The following is an 11,052-nucleotide window of genomic DNA, read 5'->3' as shown; positions in this document are numbered from 1 at the left end:
GGCTTAATCCTCGGGCAAAAGACGAGTCCTGAGGCTTTGAAGCCGGAGCCAGAGCAGCAGAAAGCAGGTCCTGCTCTCCCCTCGAAGGAGGCATCCCTCTGAAAAGCATAAGAGCCATCGTCTATTGGGCGTTAAACGACCAGGAAACTGAGGCCTAGAGAGACACGTGGTGCCCAGACCGCAACCCTGGCATCAGAACTTTCAAAGTCCCCGGGGTGAGGCCAGCCAAGCCCTTGCCTGACGTGTCCCTGCTCCAGAGAGAGCAGGCCAACTCCTGCAGGGAGGCTGGGATGCAGGCTTGCAGGGCCCGCCCAGCCACTCCAGGCTCTGCGGCTTTAAGAGCTGGGGTGGCTGCCTGCCACGGAGGCCACACCCCCAAGCACAGCCCGCGTGAGCTCAGGCTGTGGGCTGAGGCTCTGACAGTCCCTGGGGCTGGCCTGGGCGTGCTGACCAGGCCCTGCAGGACAACCTGGGGACGCAGGCCAGCCGAAGAAAGAGGACCTTTATGCCTTTTTGAGAGAAGCACTCTGCAGAGCTGTGGAAACAAAGAGAGGAACTGTGTGTAGTCCTAGGCCAGCCGTCCCAAACAAACTGTAAGTCAGGAGGGCAGGGAACACAGCACAGACCCGCCCTCCCAGCTCCCAGAGGAGCGGAGTCTGCAGAGAGCCCTCCCCTGGGCTGGCAGGGCACAGCCCATGAGCAGGGCAGAACGTTTCCTGAAATCCTCCAAGCGGGGGTGCGGGCGGGTCTCTGTTTCTCTCTTTGAAAAGTCTGGGCTCTGCTCAGCACACGATGACTGACAATAGCTCAGGTGTGGGAAGCCTTTCTCCCCTCTGTCCTCCCTCCTGCGTGGGCCTGGTGCTCCCTGTCTTTGCCCTGAGAGCCCCCAGGTCATGTGAAGGCCAAGGAAGTGAAACTGAAACCCCGTCAGAGGTACCTGTCAGCTCTGGGGCAGGCGCTTGCTGCGAGGAGGTGATGGGCTAAATGACCCACATGGCGGGTGGCCGTGGGGGTGAAGGGACTACAGGCTGCCGCAGACACTGGGGCAATTGGCCGGTCAAAGTTCCCTGAGCACCCGAAGGACACACGCAGGGACCTTAGAGAAGAGGCGGAGGTGAGGCAGCACCCAGGTCATCACCTCCACCTGGAGGCGGAGTTTGACTATTTTCTTCAAGGCTTTGTCCAGAGTCCAGCCGTGGGCAAACTAAGGCCCGCGGGCCGGATCTGGCCCGTTTGAAATGAATAAAACTAAAAAAAAAAAAAAAGACCGTACCCTTTTATGTAATGATGTTTACTTTGAATTTATATTAGTTCACACAAACACTCCATCCATGCTTTTGTTCCGGCCCTCCGGTCCAGTTTGAGAACCCATTGTGGCCCTCGAGTCAAAAAGTTTGCCCACCCCTGGTCCAGACCGAAGTGCTGCTTGTCTCCGTCTCCCCTGGGGGCCAGGACCAGCATGGCGCAAGTGACCACAGTGATGTACTTCTGACTTGTACGCCACCAAACACTAAAGGCAAAACCACTTGGCTTTGGGGTGTCTCCTCTCTAGCAGTATCTGTGCCTCCCCTCCCGCCTTCATTACAGACAATTGAGAGCTACCTGCAGTCCCCCTTACTTCATGAGAACACATGCAAAAGTCAGCATGGGGGGGTGGGCAGGTAGCAGGTTGAGATGATGTTGGCAGAAAGAAGAGTGTTGGCATTGATTGGCAGGCAGAGGAGGGAAGCTCATTTGCGTCTCCCAGATAGCTGGGTACAAGCTAAAAGGAAGGGGAAGAGAGGTCCAAGAGTAGAAAGGAAGAGGAAGGTGGCATGGGGTGAGGCAGGGCGGAGTAGGGGGGGGGGGCGGGCGAGGGGAGGAGGCTGTGAGCTGAGAGAAAGCTCAACTGTGGCTTGTGCATAATCATGATGAAGGACCTTAAAGACTCAAATGTGACTTCTGGCTTCAGGGCCAGATCCTGGGAGGTCAACTGCTGGCCCTTGACATGTTTTATTTGTAAATTGGAGCATTCCTGGAAAATGGGATCACTTCACATGTGATTCTGAAAGGTCTGGCAACACCAGGCTCTCACGGCAGCAGGGTGGCGAAAGCTGGAGCTCCTGTTCCCCAAGGTCCCCATTCACACTGAAGGCATTTTGCATTCCCCAACCTCTGCACCTGCCTGCTTCCCACAGGCCTTGAGGATTGTTGCTACTCCTGCTCTCCGTAACAATCTCTTCTACTGGGAGCCTGTGTGTGTGTGCATGCACATGCACACCACAAACACAGGTAGGCTCTCTTTCAATTCATTTCAGTTAATCTCTCCCTTTTTCAGATGAGGATGACATATGCACGAAACCAAACGTACCCCTCTCCTTAGCATATTTCAGCAGCCTTCCCAGGCGGCCTGCCAAATTGCTAGATGGTATTTGCATTTTTTTTTAAAAAATTGAGTGCGTTTTGTTATTTTGGTTTAAGGATTCCCCAGCCTTCCTTAAGGCCCTATTTAATTTATGCCACACTTACAGCTTTCAAAGCATTTCTTAGAGTTCATTTTTATCATCCCAGCAGTCCTGTGAGGTCCATAGTGTGGGCCCCCTTTATACGCTCTTGGGGAAAACCAACTAGTAGAGAAGCAAAATGCCTTGCCTTGATCCTGCAGTAAATGGCAAGACAAGTTAATATTCAGGCACAGCTCCCTGGAAAATTGTGTCCTTTTGACTGCATAGAGTTGTAAAAAGTTATGCTTTGATAAACATAGTGACTAAGGGTTTGATCTCCAGCATACTTGTCTGACTGCTGGTTAGGCCACTCATTAGCTACAAGTCTTTAGGGAAAGTCTTGAATCTCCCTGTGCCTCCTTTTCTGTAAAATGGGGATAAAAGCCCTCATTTGCGAGTGTTGTGTGGATTAAATGCGATAATACATGTAAAATGTTTACAACAATGCCTAGCAGAATAAGCGTTCAATAAATATCACGATCTGTACAAAAATTATTATTCTCTGTACCTTTGGGAAATATCTATATTAGGTAGGGTATGAGCTAAGTTGTAACCAAAAGACCCCAAAAAGAATAGCAGTCTTTCGCCTAATAGCTAAAAAGAGGTAGATGGTCAGGACAAGTAAACAACTCTACTCCACAGGATCATTCAGGAACCCAGGTTCCTTCCATTGTGTTGTTCTCCATTCCTACTGTGTTCTGTTCTGCATAGTCAAAGCTGGCTCAACATCCCGTCCACCTTCTGTTCTGTCTGGAGGAAGAGCAGGGATGAAGGTGGAGGGCAAACAGCCCCTCTCAAATGACATTATCTAGAAGTTGGCCATGTCCTTCCACTCATAGGCCATTGGCAGAACTTGGGCACACTTAGCTGCAAGTGAGTCTGGGAAATGGTAATGGCTAGCTGGGCCAACTAAATACTCCCAACTACAACTTAAGAGTTCTCTTTCTAAAAGGAAGAAAGGGAGAGCAGAAACTGGGAACAGCTTATGTCTTTGTGCCGTGTTACCACAGATGTGTGCTTTGGACCTGAATTTGATGTTATTATTGTCTTCTCAGTCTGCCAGTTTCTCAGCCCACCTGTGCTCTACTGCCTGTCTTCTGGATGCCTAATGTTCTCTCAGATTTCTTCTTTTGCAAAACACTGAGCTCTTGGCTCTGTGTTTCAAAGGAACACCTCTGGTGACAATGTGATTATCTCTGCAGACCAGTCAGACTGTTTACTGGGTTGGGCAGCCTCTTCCTTTACTGCCCAAGCCTCCCAGCAAGAGTGGTATTGGGCTCTGTCGTTGTTCTTTTTCTTCTTCTCCCTCTTCCTCCTCCTCTTCCTCTTCCTCCTCCTCCTCCTTCTCCTTCTTCTTCTTCTTGATCTTTGAATCTCTGTGGTCTGAGAGTTCAACCTCCATGATGTATACTTTCCTGAAATCACTAAGTAACAGCCTGGCTCAGTGAAAGGAAATATAGATCAATGTTCCATTTCATTATGGCAATAATTGAGATTGAACAGGTCAAGGAAGGGAATACCAGTTGTCTCAGGGGAGCTTGTTACAGAACCAAAGAAGGTGATTTGATGAATACAGGAAGGGGGCCCACACTACCAACCTCACCAGATGAAGGAGGACATTTGTACCTGTTGAAGGCCTACTATGTGCCAGGCACCTACTAGAAGCAGAAGTTAGAGCACTAAATAATAAGACAGGCACCTGGGAAATGGTAATGTCTAGTTGGAGTACTTTATATTAAATTATTTCATCGAATTCTTACAAGTTCTTCAAAGCATGTATTTTTCACACTTAAAAAATATTTTTTTATTGATTTCAGAGAGGGAGGTGGAGAGGTAGAAGCATCAATGACGAGAGAGCATCATTGATCAGCTGCCTCCTGCTGACCCTCTAATGGGGATCAAGCCCTCAACCCTGGGCATTTGCCCTGACCGGGAATTGAACCATGACCTCCTGGTTCATAGGTTGACGCTCAACCATGGAGCAACACCGGCCGGGCTATTTTTCACATTTTAGAGACCTAATGTTATTTTGGGAAATGGTAAGGATGATTTTGAACCCACATCTGTCTGATTCTAAAAATCCTGCTCTTTCCATTATTACCTCGCCTGCCTCCAATCACTTTCTTTGTTGCAGAGGGAATCTAGTCTATATACAGACGTGACCTTGACCCCTCTGCTGGACACCTAACCTTTGACTACTGTTAACTCTGGGGGCACCTTCCTCTCTATCCTGCATCTCTCTCTAATCACTCTTGTCCACTTATCCTTCTTTGTGGACCCACCCAGCTGAACCCCACTTCTGGAGCCTGCTCCTTCCTGGGGGCAGGCTGCTGGAGAAATTATTCAGTCCGCCATGTCTATCTGACCCATGACAGCCCTGGGTCCCCAAGACTGTCCCTCTTTCCCCAGCCCTTCTTTTAATCAGTTTTATTGTCTCTGATTGTCATTGACAGTGAATCCATCCTTTCCATGGATAACATGGAACAAATTTGAGGCCCCAGGAAACTCAAGGTCCTCCCTTGGCAACCACCCAGCGTACCTCCTCCTCTTCTCCACCCTCCCATGCCAGGGAAGAGGTGTGCTCCTGCCACAGCTGACCTTCCCCTTGTGCCGGGAGCCGGTCCATGCTTGCTGTTTCAAGGGACCTGGCATATATGGCATACTGTTCTTAATATGTTTGCTCACCTTCTTGGCACTATGTGTTTTAACCAAGGTCTCTGAGAAAGGTTGTTTTCCCCAGGTAGGGATTTTCCCCTGAAGTTAGGGAGGGAATAAAACCCCTCAACTAAGTGCCAGGCGGGTAATTAATCCCTTTAACTACGAACAATCATGCTTAAACTACATAATCTTTTCTCCCTGGAATGGAGATAAGAAACGCCCTAACCTTTGTAATAGAGATTGATAGGATTGAATCAACTGGTATAAATACAGTTGTAACAAGACAGAAACACTCAGAACTTCAGACAGAATTCAGAAGACAGAACCTACACGGAGCCTGGAGACAGAAGAACTTCGCTGGAGAGAGCATGCCGGAGGATCCTGGACAGGAACTGGCCTCGGAGCCTAGAGACAGAGCCTAGCAGGAGAACATGGCAAGGGATCCTGGACTGAACCTGACTACAGAGATTGGCAGGAGAACCTGACTGGAACCTGGACACTGAACCTGACTGGAGAGCCTGGACAGAACCTGGCTGGAGAACTTAGCGAGGGAACATGGCTACAGAACCTCTCTGGAGATCCGAAGCAGAACCTCTCTGGAGATCCGGGCTAGAGATCCTGGCTAGGCTGCTGATCAACTGAACGCTGTCTCCGTGTCATTCCTTCTTCGCCGACTCCGTCCACGCCCTTGGGGACCCCTGGACCTGCTGGGGCTGGACCCCGGCATATGGCGCCCGAACAGGGACCCCTAGGTAAGTGCCCCGCACTCGGGACGGATCGGACTCCACCGTAGGAAGAGGGTGGATAGTCTTCGCCGACTCCGTCCACACCTTTGGGAACCCCTGGAACAGGATTCCCTTAGGTAAGCCCCCCCCATTGAGAACCCCACACTCGGGACGGATAGGACTCCACCAGGGTGCTACAGACCCCCCTATAGAGGATAAGTAGGGTAAGAAGGTGGATAGTACAGAACTTAGATTGAGAAGATGTACCATATTGAGTCCAAAGAAAGAAGACTCTGTATTGATCTTTACATTAAGAAGATGTGCCATACTGAGTCTAAAGAAAAAAGACTCCGTAGTGATCTTTTAACATATATGCTTGTTAGCAGAGGAATTAAGGTTACTCCCAGTCAGACGGAACATTTTATACAAGAAATACGTCCATGCTTTTCTGAGGAAGGAAAGGTGCCGGAAAGGTAAATGTAGAGGCATGGGAGAAGGTAGGCCCAAGGAGCCTTATCCTTAACCCCACTGCAGCCTTTCCACCCCGGGAAAGTGCAGGATTGGCAAGCTCTCCCTGGGATGATAGATCAGGACTCAGGTAATAGCGGAAAGCGCCAATCCTACTCTTAAAATGGATATAAGAGAGCATTTGAGGTTTTTCTTTTTAATGCCTGCTTTTAAAAAATAAAAAAGGGGGAATTTGCCGGGAGCCGGTCCATGCTTGCTGTTTCAAGGGACCTGGCATATATGGCATACTGTTCTTAATATGTTTGCTCACCTTCTTGGCACTATGTGTTTTAACCAAGGTCTCTGAGAAAGGTTGTTTTCCCCAGGTAGGGATTTTCCCCTGAAGTTAGGGAGGGAATAAAACCCCTCAACTAAGTGCCAGGCGGGTAATTAATCCCTTTAACTACGAACAATCATGCTTAAACTACATAATCTTTTCTCCCTGGAATGGAGATAAGAAACGCCCTAACCTTTGTAATAGAGATTGATAGGATTGAATCAACTGGTATAAATACAGTTGTAACAAGACAGAAACACTCAGAACTTCAGACAGAATTCAGAAGACAGAACCTACACGGAGCCTGGAGACAGAAGAACTTCGCTGGAGAGAGCATGCCGGAGGATCCTGGACAGGAACTGGCCTCGGAGCCTAGAGACAGAGCCTAGCAGGAGAACATGGCAAGGGATCCTGGACTGAACCTGACTACAGAGATTGGCAGGAGAACCTGACTGGAACCTGGACACTGAACCTGACTGGAGAGCCTGGACAGAACCTGGCTGGAGAACTTAGCGAGGGAACATGGCTACAGAACCTCTCTGGAGATCCGAAGCAGAACCTCTCTGGAGATCCGGGCTAGAGATCCTGGCTAGGCTGCTGATCAACTGAACGCTGTCTCCGTGTCATTCCTTCTTCGCCGACTCCGTCCACGCCCTTGGGGACCCCTGGACCCGCTGGGGCTGGACCCCGGCACCCTTGTGCGCCAGATGCCCTCCCATCTCCCCTGGAACCTCCCTCCACACATTGTTCCCTCTCACTCACACCCTCAGCCTTTCCTCTACCAGCATTATTCATCAGTACCTGAACATGCTCTTGGTGCCATGGTCCCGCCTAACTTCTCTCTTCAGTTTCCCTTCCTCTCTCCCTTCACAGCCAAGCTTCTTGAAAGAACCATCTATACGGGCTCTTTGCACTGCCCGCCTGCCCCTTCTGTCAGTCCTCCATCCCCTGCTGGCTTCTGTGCCCACGATCGATCGCAGGCCCAGACAGAAGTCAGGAAGGAGAGCCACGTCCGGGACCAGTAGACACTTCTAGTGCCTAATGTCGCTACCATTGTCATGGCTGCACCTTGAGCTTCTCACCGTGGCTCTCTTCTCTAGGTTTCCAACCTACTTTGCTGGACATTTTTCTTCCATATCCTTCACAGAGACCTCCTTTTCTACCCACTCCCTCCTAGCACCCTTTTAAAATGTAAAACACATTCGTAGCGCAGAATTTGCCAACCCTGGCTTAATCTCTTCTCCCAATATCTACATCTCAATGGAGTTTTGTTGTTTCCTAGAATATAGTGACGTGTGTGTAATTTGCTAACGTTAATAAGCTATGAGTTGGACCAAGGGTCAGATAGCCATACCCACCAGTGACCCGTGATGCCACTCTTGCACCCACCTCAGTTAGTGCAAGTGCCCCCTACCCCTGGGCATTGTGATTTGAAGAGCTGCTGGGTGAGACTCCACTCTCTCCTGCTGCCCCCTCCTGGCTTGGCGGTGGTCGAGTCCTGGAGGAGTTCATGGGGTTGCTGGTCTTGTCGATGCCTCAAAACCTGTGCAGTGGAAAGTACTGTAGCACGAATCTTAACCCTGGTGGGGATGGTCACGTTTATTATTTCCTGTAGGGTCCTCAGACTGTTTGAGTACTGGTATTATATAAAAAGAAGAGCTATCCTGTACTGAACACGTACCATGTGCCAAGCGTGGCTAAACATGTATCATTTCATTTCATCCGTGTAACAACCACGTGAGCTCCATATTCCTTTGATTGTTGGCCATTCCCTCTGTACAAGTGATGAGACTGAGGCTCATGGAGGTTAAATACCTGGCCCACGGCCACAGGGCAAAGGTAGCTCATCCATCCTCCCAGCTCCAGCTCTGACTCAAACCCATGTTCTTAACGGCTCCCTGAGTCTAATTCAGCGGGAATCGTGTGGCACCAGGAATCTGCATTTTTACAAGGGTTCCGCTGCGGGGTGTGGAGAGCGGCTACAGTGTTTGGACAGGTTCAAGCCTCGGACTAATGAGAGGGCACAGTTCTCTCATGGCCACGTGCAAGTCCCAGCTTGGAGGGCAGAGCCCTCCCAGCACAATTATAGCCAACAGCTGTAGTTGTAAGCTTGAACCTATGGTCCGAACACATGGCTCCACGTGTCTGAGTGATGTGGGCTTGATAGAGTTCAGGTGCATATAATTGAGTAGGATCCAAACCCATGAGAATGCTGTAAACATCTTGACCATGCCCTTACTTTGCCTCGTGGAATCTGGCTATAAAATAAAGACACGGCTTGAGGTCCTTGGCGCTGTTGCTAGCTCTGCATCAGAGAGGACAGCATCCCACCCAGACCCAGCTTTCTTCTCTTGCCTGTCTTCTCTAAGTCTTTCACCGCCCCGTCTCAGGGCCCATGAACCTGGCTGAGCTGACACGGCACATAAGGCGCCCTGGGGCTGAGTAAGCCATGGCCGTGCGGGCTCGCCACAGCGGGGGTTCTGGAGCACTGCACTTTGAGAACACCGCCTCCCATAAGCAGAAGCGAAACTGCTCGCATGAGAAGGATGTAATGTGCAGCACCTGCAGCCTCATTCTGGGTGAAAGAAAATGCTGGGCCTGCAGCCTTCTGTAAGGAAAGAGGGGATTAGAGGAGGTGGTAAAATGTGAAGACCCCTCCTAAGCCCCAGGAATGTGCAGCTCCGTCAGATTCACCTGGGGCGGCGTCACTTTCCCCTGTCCCGAGAGGGGCTCCGAGCAAGTGTCCCCGGCTGGGTGAGAGCGCTCACCTCTCAGGGATGCCCGGCTGTCCAGAGGGACAGCATCGCATCTTAACCTCAACGGGGTCCTCCTGGCAAACCCCCTTTCCTCTCTTAGTAAGTCACTCAGACGTGGTGCTCAGGCTCTCAGATCTGGAACTGTTTACGGCCCCATAGGCAGAGACAAAAGGAAAAAGACTTGTTATCATCTAAACACAATGAATCTGTAATGAAACAAAGCAGCCCGGGCTACAGCCATTCCTTGGCTCACTCTGCTTTCCAGCGGCTAATCTATGCTTGGCAAGGAATCGGGTGGAAACTAACCCCCCCCCACCACCACCACCACCTGGCAGCCCATGTTTTCTCGAGCTTTTGTACCTCTCTTTGGCTCCTGGGTAGGGTTGGCCGTAATCCACGGAGCAGGGGCTGGTGCCCTCATGCCCACGAGGGCCAGCGATGAGGTGGTGCCCAGCAGAGAAGAAATAGAGTGGAGAAAACCAAAACTGTGCCCCGTGTTGTGCTAGGTGTGTGACTGATAGGATTTCATCTCCCAGAGAGCTGTTGGGGTTATGTCTTCATTGAATGAATGAGAAAACAGAGGCACAAATACACAAGTAACCTGTGCAAGACCACCCAGGTAGTAAGACCACCCAGCTAGTAAGACCACCCAGCTAGTAAGACCACCCAGAGCCTAGAATCAAACCCAGAGTCCTTGCCCCTTCCATGTAGTCGTGTGCCACTTGCCACTCTCTCGGGCCACTGCCTCTGTGTCTGTTCCTCAGAACAGACCCTCGACTTCCAGCCCAAACCATTCCCCTCACAGGCCTTGGCAGAAGGCCACTCACCCGGGGCTCCAAGAATAACGTAAATACAATGAACCACTTTAAAAAACGAGATTATATATGTCGAGCACTCAGCCCAGTGCCTGGTACTTTCGAAAAGCACTCAGCAGACCTCCGGGCATTGTCGGGCCGAGCTGGGCGTTCCTGGCTGCAGGAGATTCCGCTGACAGTTTGGGAACAAACACTTCTTAAGTGACTATAATGGACGGTCGAAATAGGAAAGAAAAAATAGACTTGGACTCAAGAAAATTATAATCCAACGGGGGAATTGAAAGCATTGCCTCTCTAGAGAAAGAAACGAAAACAATTCATAGCCTCATTTCCCGTCCTGTGCTCGCCAACTACGAAACGTGCCACAGCTTTGGAGAAAGTGACTTTGCATCCTTTGGGGGCCTCAGTGTCCTCATCGGAAAAATGGAGACACTACGGATCCCCAAGGCCTTTCTTGTGAGGCGTGCGCACGTGTCCACCCTTTGCCGTACACAGTGGCAGAGGGTGATGCGCGTGTGATTTCCTCAAGTTAATCAGCTATGAGTCAGACCGAGAGTCAGTAGACAGCCACACCCACTGGCGACCCGAGCTGCCACTGCTGCACCCACCACATTTAGTGCAAACAACCCCCCCCACCCCACACACACACCTGGGCGTTGTGATTTGAAGAGCTGCTGGGTGAGACGCTGCTGTTTCCTGCTGCCTCCTCCTGGCTGCCGGTGGTTGAGAATCAGACGCTGAGTCCTGGTGAAGTTCATGGGGTTGCTGGTCTTGTCGATGCATCAGAGGTGTGTAGTGGAAAGTACTGTACTTCGAACTGGTTAGAAAACT

The 11,052-nt window shown here is 50.5% G+C and overlaps 1 protein-coding gene across 1 annotated transcript in view; it reads left to right on the top strand.

Annotated features, from left to right (window-relative positions):
• The first annotated feature begins 377 nt into the window (after nucleotides 1-377).
• DGLUCY (D-glutamate cyclase) overlaps nucleotides 378-11,052 on the top strand; it is a 69,666-nt gene continuing 58,991 nt past the window's right edge. Inside the window, exon 1 of the mRNA XM_059688118.1 lies at nucleotides 378-593. The gene's annotated coding sequence lies outside the window, so the exon portion shown is untranslated. The remainder of the gene's footprint in view (nucleotides 594-11,052) is intronic.

The sequence above is a fragment of the Myotis daubentonii genome, chromosome 1 (genome assembly GCF_963259705.1).
Source record: "Myotis daubentonii chromosome 1, mMyoDau2.1, whole genome shotgun sequence".
NCBI classification, from domain to species: Eukaryota; Metazoa; Chordata; class Mammalia; order Chiroptera; family Vespertilionidae; genus Myotis; species Myotis daubentonii.
Note: the sequence above shows the minus strand (reverse complement) of the source record. Positions and strands in the feature narration are given on the sequence as shown.